Source organism: Jatropha curcas, chromosome 4 (assembly GCF_041381405.1).
Source record: "Jatropha curcas cultivar XTBG-Jc1 chromosome 4, XTBG_Jcur_1.0, whole genome shotgun sequence".
In the NCBI taxonomy this organism is placed as follows: domain Eukaryota; kingdom Viridiplantae; phylum Streptophyta; class Magnoliopsida; order Malpighiales; family Euphorbiaceae; genus Jatropha; species Jatropha curcas.
Genome location: NC_143154.1, coordinates 30,073,940 through 30,089,031, shown reverse-complemented (window position 1 = coordinate 30,089,031; position 15,092 = coordinate 30,073,940). Strand labels below are relative to the sequence as shown.

Below are 15,092 nucleotides of genomic sequence, written 5' to 3'. Positions count from 1 at the left end.
AGGTAATAGGTAACGCACGGTGGTTTAAAAAAGTGAAAAAAAAGCCATTTTTTCCATATTCAGTTTACAGTGATCGACTACTGGATTTGTTTCAACTTGTGCATTCTGTTAGCTTGATTGGTGGTTCTTCTGGTCTAAAATGCACATTTCTGTTTGTAATGGTGATCGGATATGGATCATAGTGGACACCAAATGATTCTGAATTTACCCAAATGCATTACTTTCTGTCGTATCAGGGAATAATAAAAAGAGATCAGTAGCAACAATAATTGAGAGAGAGAACTTTGAAAGTGCTTTTAAGTTTCTAGTCCTATAGTCTTCAATTTTGAAATTACCGAGAAATTAGAAGTCATCAACTTGCATTAGTTTAGACAACTATATAGTTTTATTTGATTCTTGGTTGTTGCATAGAAGCCAACTGCTTTACAAGAAAGTTCATTCCTTAAGTTGCTATTATATTATCTAATAAGGCTTGCATAGTCAATCAAGGCTATATCTGTGCTTGCTTATTCAATTATAACAGCAATTGGGCTTTTGACACGGTACCCTTCACCCACCCAGTTTAGGTATCCCTGAGCATAAGATGCATTAGCTTTTCCATTTTTCCTAAATGTTACCGAGTATGTAGCCTTCTGTTTCACCTCACTGAAACTAATCTTATCAGGGGTCACAATAATATCTACACCATTTGGTGTAACGATCTCAAGGGAGTAAGTTGAGTGAGGCTGGCCAACATTTGTAACTGTTCTGATGTATGTCTGTGGACCAGACCCCAATTTGATTGAAAATGAAGGATAATTCAGCTGAGCTTCAGGTATGCTTGTTCTTTTTGAGCACTTCACTCTCTTATGCACTATAACACTTACATGTTTGTCTGAATAACCAAGTCCACATAAGTAAGGAATATAATCTTCAGGTTGGATGTCATAAATAAGACCTGGGTTACATGCTGCTGTTGGATTCACATGGCCTGCACCAATGTCAAAGAGGGTGGATGGGAAGAACCAAATATCAGTAATGGGCTTGCCTCCAAGGTTATACAAATTAGCCGTGGTCATGATGGCTGATTTTATGGCTGCAGGTGACCAGTCAGGGTGTACACTTTTGAGCAAAGCAGCAACGCCACTAAGATGAGGGCAAGACATTGAGGTTCCAGAGAGGAACTCGAACCTGTTGGTAGTATTGTCAGCTGAATGTGGCCAAGCAGCTAAAATTCTCACACCAGGGCCTATAATGTCTGGTTTCAAGATACCAGGACTTGCTGTGCTTGGACCTCTAGAGGAAAAGGAAGCAACTTGAGGAGCCTCTGGCAAGCCAAATACAGTTCCTTTAAACAAGATTGTAGCTTTTGGTGATGATGTTGCGTTTATATAGGCTTTAATTGCTGATCCTGCAATGTAACTCACATGTGATGCAGGAAGCACATGATTATCAGCTTGAGTAACAAAGCCCTCATCCTGATCATTCATTACAATCATGGCAGCACCACCATTGTCTTTAACCTCCTGGCCTTTAGAAACCGTTTCATATCCTCCTTCACACAACACTATTTTACCTTTCACGTTAACATTTTTTAATGATCCTTCGTCACATGATGCAGATCGTGCGTCCCCATTTGCACCAGCATAAACTAGAGGAAGCAATTTTGGAAGAAAACTTTTTGGCTGAAAAAGAGATTCGCCATTTAACTCTGCTTTGTTTCCAAGTAAAACTGTTGCTCTTATAGCTCTGTCTACAGTACTTGCCCCTACAGTTAGAAGCCATGGTGCCTCATTGGATAAAGTTTTACTATAAGGTCCTTCATTTCCTGCTGAGCAACTCACAAAGATCCCTTTTTGAATGGCTGCATATGCAGCAATTGCAAGAACATCGTCATAAAAAGGATGTGAATCGCTACCAATAGAAAGTGAAAGTACATCAACGCCATCCTCAACTGCAGCATCCATTGCAGCCAGCAATTCACTCTCACCAGCCTTATTGTCTCTGCCAGAAACTTTATACATTGCCAAGTGTGATAATGGCGCCATTCCAACTGCAGTTCCATTGGCTTGGCCAAAGTAGCTGACACCTTGCACAGGACTTCCAGCTGCTGTACTGGCTGTGTGTGTCCCATGCTCATCCCTATCCACCAAGTCATTACTGTTAGTAGCAAAATTTCTTGCACCGATGAGCTTGTTGTTGCATGATAATGTTCCTTTCAACTCGCATTTCCCTTTCCACTTTTCTGGTGGAGGCGGCATTCCTTCACCACTAAACGAAGGGTGATCAGCTGTTATTCCACTGTCGACAACTCCAATTATCACACCCTTGCCATAATTGGATTGCTTCCAAAGTCCTAAATTTTGCTGGAGCCCCAGGAAGCTAGGTGTATGAGTCGTATGCAGAGTCAGCATCCTTTGGGGCCGGGCTAACACCACTCCTTCCTTTATTTCTATGGCCTTTGCTTCCTCTGCTGTAAGTTTTGCAGCAAACCCAGTAACCACATGGTGGTAGGAGTGAATCAAACGTGGTTGGACTTGGTCTGAGCTAAAGCTGTTAGCTGGCAAAAATGATTGATACCAGCTATCTAAATCTTTGGACTCTGTGAACTGTACATCTTCTGGTTTCATTAAAAGCACAATATAAGTCTCTAAGTTGCTTTCCTCTTCCAGAGTTGCTTCACTTGTTGATGACCTAACTGGTGTCTCAGAAATGGCTATTGAGAACCTAAAGATGGAATTGAGAATAAGGAAAGACATAAGCAACATGGTTGGATATTTTTTGCAGCTTCTGTTTTCCATACTATGGGAACAACTAGAAAGTGTTGCTGCTTCTGAGTTGCTTCAACCTTACTCAAGAGTGCGCATATATAGCATCTTTAGCCACAGAGAAACACATTTTTTAAAAGATTTGGAATATTTTTAAAATAAACATTTTTATATTTAATAAAATTTGCAAAATTATAAATACATTCATTTTGCAAATGAGTGAATTGTTTATGGTTATAATTTTTCTTAGGTTCAAGTCCAAATTCGTAATCAATGTGAAACTAAAGTGACATGATGAGGGGCAAACTACAGCCATGGAGATTCGTAATGGTGCTGGTCAATGTGAAACTAAAGAGAGATAATGGGTGGCCAACTACAGCCATGGGAGACTTGTAATGGTGCTAGTCAATGTTAAAAATAAAGCTTTAATGGAAGTCTTGGACCATTGTCGAAACGTGCTTTGGTTAACCAATAATCTCATGGTGGTTTTCATATTCACATATTAATTTACCTTTATTCCACAAAAAAGTAACATCATTGCTATTCCACAAAAAAGTAACATCATTGCTTTAATGGTGGACTATTCCATTGCTTTTATATATATATTTACAAGATTTATTCAGGCTGAGTCATTTTAACGGGCCACAGATTCAATTAATATTTAGTTACTCTTAGAGATAAAAGGGACTGACCCAACATAATAATCAATCCCGCAATTACTCTTTCCGCTGCTTACTAATCCATTGCTTTAGCTTACACAAACAATTGGGATAATATAATTGGGTAGGAACTATGAAGTCTTTGTTGTTCTAATTAATCAACCACATGCACTAATGAGATTTTTATTATCTTTTAGATAAGATTAAAAAGCTCCAATTGATTTTTTAAGCTGAATATATTATTAATTTTCCAATAAAAAAACTAAAGCTTTACAGAATAATCCATGAACAAAGAATTGCTCAAAGAATTTCTCAAAAAAAAAAAATATCAGCAAAAAGAATGTTACTTTAAGAACATGCATACATCATAACTATGTCATAGCTCTTCTCTAACATTTCTCCTTGTCATATTGACCGCTGCAAACTCAAAATCTTTCTCTTAACAATTCAAACCTGAACTTCTGCAAATCTTTGGTAAAAATATCAGCTAATTGATCTTCAAAGGAACAATGTAAAATTGCACTTCATCTCTTTCAACTTCTACTATAAAATTGATATTTGATTTTAATGTGTCTAGTTTTCCCATGAAGCACATGATTTCCCCCATGGCAACAGCAGGTTATTGTCACAGAAAACCTCAGTAGTCTTTTAAGAAGTTTCCTAAGACATAAGACTTGATTTACAGCAACTGGTGGGTGAAGCACACACACTTTTTCTTTCATTTCATCATATATATAATTGAAAGATTTTTACTTTATAAATCAATACTCACTCCCCAAGAAATAAGGAAGTTTGGATAATCGTTTTGAGTTGAAATTAAGCTCCTCCTCCACTAATTAGTACAAAAAGACTAAAACTTACACAATTCCCAAGGAATTTCTGGATCTTAAAAAAAAAAAAAAAGCAAAAAAAAGCTACTTTAAAGGCAGCATATGTCTATAAAAGAATATGACAAGTGCAAATTCAGAACTTTAACTTAAACACAGCCAGTCGTTTAAAATTTGGAGTCGTCTCCTCCAAAAATCAAGCCAGCTCACCATTTCGTGTAGAAGACAGCTGAAAAGCAGGTGGGTCGTTTTAGAAAAGCGACATTATATTGGAAATAAACGTACAATAAAAATTGTTCAATGAAAAAGGCCAGCCGTTTAATGTGAACCGGATTTCTTCTAAAATAAACGGCAAGTTTAGGACAGGTAAAAATAATCTGTCTCCCGTTTTGTTTACTTATTATTTTTTTTTAGACGCTCCCAAATAATTGTAAGATTTCTAAATTTAAATATATAAGGAATTAGTTTACAACCTTTATAATTATTTATTGAACGAAAGACTTCTGATATGTTAATAAGTTATTAAAAATAAAAAAAAAGACAAAATAACTTTTGTTAAATTAAATTTTTAATATTTATATTTTGCCAAATTATGCAAACAAAATGACACGCCAGTGTATTTTAAAATTAAGGGATACGTTAAACCTGCCGTTTAACAAAGACCACATCAGGAAACCATGCTCGCCATTGATTCTCTACAATGCCAAAAGCTTCCAGTCTGAGTTCCTTGTTTTGATGTAGGTTGTTTTTATATACTTTTTGGTTTTTCTATACTTTTTTTTCTAGTAGCAATTGATTGTCAGGGGGATAACGTGAAGCTAGCGGACAAAAATGGCTAACTGACCGTAAAATTCAGAATTTGCAAGTGAGTTAATCAGCGATATTTGTTCGTCTTACTCAGTATAGAGTGATCGACTATGTGCCATTCTATTAGTTTGATTGTTGGTTCTCGGCTGTGAAATGACATTTCTGATTGTAATGGTGATCGCATTTGGTCGATAGTGCACAACAAATGATTGTGAATTTACCCAAACTCGTTCCATTCAGTAGCAGCAAGAACTGCGAGAGAGAACTTTGAAGGTGCATTTCTGTTTCTATCATGTTTACTCTTCAATTTTGGTGCCGAGAAATTCGAAGTGATCTCTTAGTTTCTTTATTCGATCTTGGTTGTTGAATAGAAGCCAACTGGTTTTTAACAAGCAAGTTCACTCCTTTTATCCATTATTATTTCTAGTAAGGTTTGCATTGGATAACCCATACACCTATACCCTATACTTGCTTATTTAAGTTGGATAGCAATTGGGCTCCTAACAATGTACCCTTCACCCACCCAATTTAGGTATCCCTGAGCGTAGGATCCGTTACCTTTCCCATTTTTGCGAAATGTTACCGAGTATGTAGCTTTCTGGTTCACCTTGCTGAAAATAATCTTATGAGGGGTCACCATAATATCTACACCATTTGGAGCAACGATCTCAAGGAAGTAAACTGAGTGAGGCGGGCCAACATTTGTGACTGTTCTTGTGTATCTCTGCGGACTAGACCCGAGTACGATTGAAAATGAAGGATAATTCAGCTGTGCTTCAGGTATTCTTGTTCTTTTTGAGCACTTCACTTTCTTCTGCACTATAATTCTTACATGTTTGTCTGAATAACCGAGACCACATAAATAAGGAATGTAATCTTTAGGTTGGATGTCGTAAATAAGTCCTGGATTATTTGCTCTTGATGGGTTCACATGCCCTGCACCAACATCAAAGAGAGTGGATGGAAAGAATTGATCGTTAGTAATGGGTTGGCCTCCAAAATTATACAGATTAGCCGTGGTCATGATCGCTGATTTTATGGCTGCAGGTGACCAGTCAGGGTGTACACTTTTGAGCAAAGCAGCAATGCCACTAAGATGAGGGCAAGCCATTGAGGTTCCAGAGAGCATCTCGAACCTGTTGGTAGTATTGTCAGCTGAATGTGGCCAAGCAGCTAAAATTCTCACACCAGGGCCTATAATGTCTGGTTTCAAGATCCCAGGACTTGCTATGCTGGGACCTCTAGAGGAAAACCAGGCAACTTGAGGAGCTTCTTGCAAGCCAACCACAGTTCCTTTAAACAAGATTGTAGCTTTTGGTGATGGTGTTGAGTTTATATAGGCTTTAATTGCTGATCCTGCAGCGTAACTCACATGTGATGCAGGAAGCACATGATAAACAGGTGTGATATCAAAGCCCTCATTTTCGTGATTCATCACAATCATGGCAGCACCACCATTGTCTTTAACCTCTTGGCCTTTTGGAATCGTATCAGATCCTCCTTCGCACAACACTATCTTACCTTTGACATTAACATTTTTCAATGATCCTTTTTCACACGATGCAGATGACGTTTTACCATTTGCGCCAGCATAAACAAGACGAAGCAATTTTGGACGAAAACTTTTGGGCTGGAAAAGAGATTCACCATTTAGCTCTTCATTATTTCCAAGTAACACTGTTACTCTTATAGCCCTGTCCACAGTGCTTGCCCCTACAGTGAGAAGCCATGGTGCCTCATTTGACAAAGTTCTATAATTTGGCCCTTCGTTTCCTGCCGAGACACTCACAAAGATCCCTTTTCGAGTAGCTGCATATGCAGCAATTGCAATCACATCATCATAGAAAAGACGAGAACCATTACCACAGGAAAGTGAAAGAACATCAACGCTATCCTCAACTGCAGCATCCATTGCAGCCAGCAATTCACTCTCACCAGTCATATCATCTCTGCCAGAAATTTTATACATTGCCAAGTGTGCTAATGGTGCCACTCCAACCGCAGTGCCATTGGCTTGGCCAAAGTAGCTGACACCTTGAACGGGACTTCCAGCTGCTGTACTAGCTGTGTGAGTCCCATGCTCTGCTCTGTCCACCAAGTCATTACTGTTAGTGTCAAAATTTCTCGCACCAATGAGCTTGTTGTTGCACGATAATTTTCCATTCAACTCGCATTTCCCTTTCCACTTTGCTGGTGGAGGCGGCATTCCTTCACCACTAAACGAAGGGTGATCAGCCGTTATTCCACTATCCACGACTCCAATTATCACCCCCTTTCCATAGTTGGATTGCTTCCAAAGTCCTAAATTTTGTTGGAGTCCCAGGAAGCTAGGTGTATGAGTTGTATGCAGTGTCACCATCCTCTGGGGGCGGGCTAGCACCACTTCTTCCTTCCTTTCTATGGCCTTTGCCGCCTCTGCTGTAAGTTTTGCAGCAAACCCAGTTACCACATGGTGGTAGGAGTGAATCAAACGTGGTTGATCTGAGCTAAAGGTGTCCGCTGGCATAAAAGATTGGTACCAGCTTTCTAAGTATTTAGACTCAGTGAAATCTACGCCTTCTGGTTTCAGTAAAAGGACAATGTAAGTCTCTAAGTTGCTTTCCTCTTTCATAATTGCATCACTTGTTGATGAACTGGCTGTTGCCTCAAAATTGGCTGTTGATGATGTAAAGATGGAAGTAAGAATAAGGAAATACACAAGCAACATGGCTGATAATAGAGGGAAAAACGAGTAGTTATTGAGAGGAGAGAAGCAGAGAGAGGAAGATGAATCTGAGTTATGTTTTCATTCAATCAATACTGTTCAATACATTGACAAAAAATTATATAACACAACCTTGACACCTCATACACAACGTTTTCACTGTATTAGAACTCATACTTGACACCTCATATTTTATCGTATACATTTCCTGCATGAAATCCTGACGACAGCATTATTGACACATAGGCAGACAATTGCAAGCAAACAATCTATTTTAATCACAATCATATATATCCCAAACTATCAAAACCTCTTGTGGGTTCAGGATGATTGAGTTTCAGGAGTTTGTTCGTTTGGGAGTTCGTTTATGGCGGTTGAGATTGATTGTTCTTGTAACTGAGCTTGTTCAAAAGCCAAATTGAGCGTAGGAGGGTGGAGTCTCTTCACTCAAACAACAATATTATCTTTCAAGATTTCAATTATATGTTAGATAAGCTGTAATGCAATCAACTAATTAATGAATTTGCATATATAAGCATGTAAAGTAGTAAATATCTGAGAATCAATAGAAGAATTGGATCAGTGCAAATTCAGAAACTTTATAATGGTTCTATTTCTTTGGTTCTCAAACATAACCTAAATCTGAGGCATGCCAAAGAATAATAATATATATATGTTCAATTCATATGCATTAGCAGCAACACCAGTAAGATGAGGGCAAGACATTGGAGTTCCTGGGAGTAAATTAAGTGTTTGATTTTGAATTTATCCTATTATGAACTAAAAATGGCCAAGCAGCTAAAATTTTCACACCAGGACCTATAATGTCTACTTCGGGATCCAAGGACTTGCGAAACAAGGAAATCTTGATGAAAATTCAGCAATCTGAGGAGTTTTTGGCGGACCAGTTACAGTTCATTCAAGCAAGATCGTTGCTGGGGAACATGAGCATTTAAAATAGGAATCAATGGCTAATGCAAAAAAATGAAGAATTCTATTTTGATAATTCAGTTTTATAGATTTGAATATTATTAAATTAAATTGTAAAAAAAAAAGTCAAATTCTAAATAAATTTTACAAAAATTTAAAATTTATAACAAAACTGTGCATCCTCATAGCTTTCTCAAATATAATGTCAAGGTATTTTCAGAAATAAATGCAAATGAATTTTGAATTTATTCTAAATATGAAAAAAAAAAAGTGAATAAGAATAGGGATAAAAATTACTGAAAAAATTTAAAGCCTAAAATTAATGGAGTATTAGGAAAAATTTTTTTGAAATTTTATTAGTTTCTAATAATACTAAATGGTGTTACTAATTTCATTAATTATTAAAAAAACTGGAAATTTTTATTATTTAAATTAATATTAATGATATTATTAATTTTAGTTAATTATTAAAAATTAAATTCATGATAATTAATTTTAACTCAAATATTAATATTTAAAATATAAAAAATGAAACATTTCAAAAAAAATTAAAAAAATTAAAAAATAATCAAAATAAAGCCAGCTCGCCGTTTCGTTAGACGACAGCTTGGAAGCTAACTGGTCCATTTATACAAGCGACATGATGTTCAAAATAAACGGGCAATAAAAGTTGTTAAATGAAAAAGGCCAGCCGTTTAATGTGAACCGGATTTCTTCTAACAAGCGGCAGGTTTCCGTTTCGGTTGACAACAGGCTAGAAACGAAATGCGTCCGGTCGTTTTTAGGGACACTAAATGTAACGGAGACGTTAAAACTGCCGTTTAACGAAGGCAACGGCAGTTTTCGGTAGTTTGATTTGAGGTTGTGACTCCTGATAATTGATCGCTTGAGCTCCAGCTCCTCCTCTGCAATGGCTGTATTGAGCGCTCTAATGGGTACTCGCTTCTCTGCATCAACAAAGTTTGACGGTTAGACATTGAGGTTCCAGAGAGGAACTCGAACCTGTTGGTAATATTGCCAACTGAATGCGGCCAAGCAGCTAAAATTCTCACACTAGGGCCTATAATGTCTGGTTTCAAGATCCCAGGACTTGCTATGATTCTTGGTCCTCTAGAGGAAAACCAAGCAACTTGAGGAGCCTCTGGCAAGCCAACTACAGTTCCTTTAAACAAGATTGTAGATTTTGGTGATGATGTTGAGTTTATATAGGCTTTAATTGCTGATCCTGCAATGTAACTCACATGTGATGCAGGGAGCACATGATAAACAGGTCTGATATCAAAGCCCCCAAAGTCATGATTCATAACGATCTGGCAGCGCCACCATTGTCTTTAACTTCTTGGCCTTTTGAAACTGTATCATTCCCTCCTTCGCAGAACACTCTCTTGCTTTTGATGTTCACATTTTTCAATGATCCTTTATCACACGATGCAGATGATGCATTACATTTTGCGCCAGCATAAACTAGCGGAAGCAATTTTGGACGAAAATTTTTGGGCTGGAAAAGAGATTCGCCGTTTAGCTCTGCATTGTTTCCAAGTAACACTGTTGCTCTTATAGCTCTGTCTACAGTGCTTACTCCTACAGTTAGAAGCCATGGTGCCTCATTTGATAAAGTTCTATAATGAGGCCCTTCATTTCCTGCCGAGCAACTCACAAATAGCCCTTTTTGAATGGCAGCATGTGTAGCAATTGCAATCGCATCATCGTAGACAGGATCAGAACCAATTCCTGCCGAAAGTGAAAGCACATCAACGCCATCTGCAACTGCAGCATCGAATGCAGCCAAGAATTCACTCTCACCAGCCTTGCCGTCGCCGGCAGAAATTTTGTGCATTGTCAAGTGTGCTAATGGTGCTATTCCAACTGCAGTGCCATTGGCTTGGCCAAAGTAGCTGACACCATACACAGGACTTCCAGCTGCTGTGCTAGCTGTGTGAGTCCCATGCTCTTCCCTGTCCACCAAATCATTTCTGTTAGTAGCAAAATTTCTTGCACCGATGAGCTTGTTGTTGCATGATAATGTTCCATTCAACTCGCATTTCCCTTTCCACTTTGCTGGTGGAGGAGGTATTCCCTCACCATTAAATGAAGGGTGATCAGGAGCTATTCCACTATCAACAAGTCCAATTATCACGCCCTTGCCATAATTGGATTGCTTCCAAAGTCCTAAATTTTGCTGGAGTCTCAAGAAGCTAGGTGTATGAGTTGTATGCAGAGTCACCATCCTTTGAGGGCGGGCTAACACCACTCCTTCCCTCATTTCTATGGCCTTTGCTTCCTCTGCTGTAAGTTTTGCGGCAAAACCCAGTAACCACATGGTGGTAGGAGTAAATCAAACGTGGTTGATCTGAGCTAAATGTGTTAACTGGCATAAATGATTGATACCAGCTATCCAAGTCTTTGGAGTCTGTGAACTCTACACCTTCCGGTTCCATTAAGAGGATAATATAAGTCTCTAAGTTGCTTTCCGCTTTCAGAATTGCATCACTGGTTGATGAACTGGTTGGTGTCTCAGAAATGGCTATTGATCTAAAGATGGAATTGAGAATAAGGAAAGACACAAGTGTATATATATATATATTTACAGTATTTACTGCAACATGACTTGCAATGTTTTGCATATTCTGTTTTTCATATTAGCGGAACGACTAGAAAGTGTTGCTGCTTCTAGGTTGCTTCAACCTTATGCAAGTGTAAATAGCATCTTTGGACATAGTATATTTAGACACGGAGGCTATATTTGATGAGCCGTAATGTAATGTAATTAGATGTATTTTTAGTATAAACATTGCACTAAAAATAGCTTTGAGCACATTACATTTCGTTTTATTACAGTACACCGAACATAGCTGATGTTTTCTGGTCATGATTTCTCTCTAATTTGTTCTTCTTGTTTAAGCATTTGTTACAGTGTAATGTTTAGAACTATAAATTACCCAAGATAGAGCTGCTTGGAGTTGAATTTGATAAAACCTAACTCTACAAAATGTACAATAAAATTTCTGTTCTTCAATCGGATTATATTATGTATCATATGAACTCAATTAAAAAAATTGATAAAAAAATATTTACTTTAACATTGAAAATTAACATTATTAAATTTATTAAAGCTTCCAAAATAAATACATTTAAAAACCATTTGTGATCTATGTTGAGAGAGAAAAACTTTCACTTGTTTTGAATTCATTTTGCAAATGAAAGTGGTTTATGCTTATGGTATAATTGTAATGCTGTTCGTGACTAGTCAATGTCAAGACAAAGCTTTGATCAAAGTTTCTTTGAATATTAACAGATAACAGCATATTGGTCATCATCTCGGTCTTATCCAGAAAAGGGTAACCACATATTCTTTTAGCTTTGCCCCACAAAAGTAACATCATTTGCCCCACATTCTTATAATCAATGGATTATTTCGTATCTTTAGACAAATAATTGAGTTACAAATATATCTTATATAAAAAACAAAATGGGAAACTGTCTTCTGTCCTTATATAGTGGAAGCAAACAGGAAGTGAGAATGCGCAAAACACAAAGAAAATGCTTGGAACAGTTGTATGGTGAGGGAAAGAAAGATAAAAAAGCATGGTAAAATGGAACATATACGTGGCAGCAACTGAAGTATTATCGTTCAAGATTTCAATTATTTCTTAGATGAACATAATGCAATCAACAAATTAATATTAAAGAACTGGTGACTATCTAAGTATCAATAAAAGAAAAGGAACAGTGCAACTTCAGAAATTTACAATGGTTCTGTTTCACTCTTATTAGTTCAACTTCAAGAAACAACAGTTTGGAGGGAGGAAATATAATGCATGAAATAAGAGTTGTTTTTAAGCATTACAGCAACATTACTAATTAAATATAACTGCAATTGGGGTTCGAACACTCTTTCCATCAGCCACCCATTTAATGTATCCCTGAGCAAAAGATTCAGTAGCATTTTTGTTCTTACTAAATGTTACTGAATATGTCGCCTTCTGGTTCGCCCCACTAAAGCTGATCTTATCAGGTGTTACCTTAACGTCTACACCTTTTGGTGCAGAGATTTCGAGGGCGTAAGCTGAGTTAGGCTGTCCAACATTTGTTACTGTTCTTGTGTATGTTTTTGGGGAGGACCCCAATTTAATAGAAAATGAAGGGTAATTCAATTGAGCTTCAGGTATGCTAGAATCGTTCGAGCATTTTACTGTTTGCTGCACAATTAGTCCCACCTGTGTGTCAGAATAGCCTAGACCACATAAGTAAGGAATGTAATCGTCAGGTTGGATATCATAAATAAGGCCTGGATCATTTGCTCCTGGTGGGTTCACATGGCCTGCACCTATGTCAAAGATAGTTGCTGGAACAAACTGTTCATCAGAAATTGCCTTGCCTCCAAGGTTATTCAAGTTAGCAGAGGTAATGATAGCAGATTTTATGGCTGCAGGTGACCAGTCAGGATGAGCGCTTTTGAGCAAAGCAGCAATTCCACTGAGATGAGGGCAAGACATTGAGGTGCCTGAGATCATTGCAAACCTATGTGTACTATTGTCAACTGAAACTGGCCAAGCAGCTAAAATTTTCACACCAGGACCTATAATGTCAGGTTTTAAAATTCCAGGACTTGCCATGCTCGGACCTCTTGAGGAAAAGTCAGCAACTTGAGGAGCATCTTTCAAGCCAGTTACAGTTCCTTTGAACAAGATTGTAGCTGTTGGCGATGAAGTTGAGTTTATATATGCTTTTATTTCTGATCCTGCATTGTAACTCACATGTGATGCAGGAAGCACATGAAGAGAAGCTGTTGTTACAAAGCCATCAGACTTATCATTCATTACAATCATAGCAGCACCACCGTTGTTTTTCACTTCTTGACCTTTCGAAATTGTTCCAAATCCTCCTTCACATAACACTATCTTTCCTTTGACATCAATATTCGCGAGTGATCCTGGCTCGCAGTATGCGGATGATTCGTTACCATTTGCACCTGCATAAACAAGTGGAAGCATTGTTGAAGGAAAGTTTGGCTGATAAAGGGATTGACCATTTAACTCTGCTTTATTTCCAAGCAATACTGTTGCTCTTATTTCTCTATCCACTGTGCTTGCTCCTACAGTTAGAATCCATGGTGCCTCATTTGATAAAGAAGTATTTTCAGGCCCAGAATTTCCTGCTGAGCAACTTACAAAGATTCCTTTTTGAATAGCTGCATATGTACCTAATGCAATCACATCATCATAGAAGGGATGAGAACCGATTCCAAGAGAAAGTGAAAGCACATCAACACCATCCTCAATTGCAGCATCCATTGCAGCCAATATCTCACTGTCACCGCCCTTGCCTATTCTACCAGAAACTTTATACATCGCCAAGTGAGCTAATGGTGCCATGCCACTTGCAGTGCCATTGACCTGTCCAAAGAAGTTAGCACCTTGCACAGGACTTCCAGCTGCTGTGCTAGCTGTGTGAGTTCCATGATGGTATTCATCGTCGGTGTTATTACTATCAGTAGCAAAGTTTCTTGCACCAATGAGCTTATTGTTGCATGAATAAGTTCCATTCAATTCACACTTCCCTTTCCATTTTTTGGGCGGAGGAGGCATTCCTTCACCACTAAATGAAGGGTGATCAGGCGTTATTCCACTATCAATAAGTCCAATAATCACTCCCTTGCCATAACTTGAGTAGTTCCAAAATCCTGAATTTTGCTGCAAACCCAAGAAACTAGGTGTATGGGTTGTGTGTAGAGGCACCATCCTTCTGGGGCGAGCTGACACGAACCCATCCTTCTTTTCCATTTCCTTTACTTCATCTGCTGTAAGTTTTGCAGCAAAACCTGTCACCACCTGGCGGTAAGAATGTACCAAACGTGGTTGGTCTGAGCTAAAGGAGTTAACGGGCAAAAACGACTGATACCAGCTATCTAAATCTTTAGACTGGGTGAAGACTGCACCTTCTGGTTTCTTTAAGAGCACAATATAAGTCTCTAAGTTGTTTTCCTTTTTCACAGTTTCAATTGAGGCTCGACAGGAACTAAACAAGGAATTAAGAATGATGAAGAACACAAGCAACATGGTTGGTGATAATATGCAACTTCTGTTTTCCCTATTATTTGAAAAACTAGCAAGTCTTGGTGGTTTTGATTTATTGCAACCTTATACACTATTTATAACATCATTTAACAAAGAGATAGAAGAGAATTTATCAGCATATAATGATGGCCGGCACTTATAGAAGTTGGGATCTAGTGGTTGGAATTTTTTTTATTTATTGTCTGGCTCGTTTAAGCTTATAGCCTCTTATAGTTGGCATTAGGACTTGGTAATGCCGGCTGTTCATGCCGATATAGTGCTGCGATAGAAATAATGCAAGATTAAGATTTCTTTGAATTTTACTTTAGACATGACTATATTGCCAAGTGGCTAACAACATG

General features: G+C 37.9%; 4 pseudogenes; all 4 read right to left on the bottom strand.

The window, feature by feature from the left end:
• Positions 1–366: 366 nt before the first annotated feature.
• On the bottom strand, positions 367–2,833 carry LOC149497212 (subtilisin-like protease pseudogene; annotated as a pseudogene).
• Positions 2,834–5,512: 2,679 nt separating this feature from the next.
• On the bottom strand, positions 5,513–7,832 carry LOC149497211 (subtilisin-like protease pseudogene; annotated as a pseudogene).
• Positions 7,833–9,165: 1,333 nt separating this feature from the next.
• Positions 9,166–11,540, bottom strand: LOC149497210 (subtilisin-like protease pseudogene; annotated as a pseudogene).
• An 870-nt stretch (positions 11,541–12,410) lies between these two features.
• Positions 12,411–14,905, bottom strand: LOC149497209 (subtilisin-like protease 4 pseudogene; annotated as a pseudogene).
• Between the last annotated feature and the right edge of the window lie 187 nt (positions 14,906–15,092).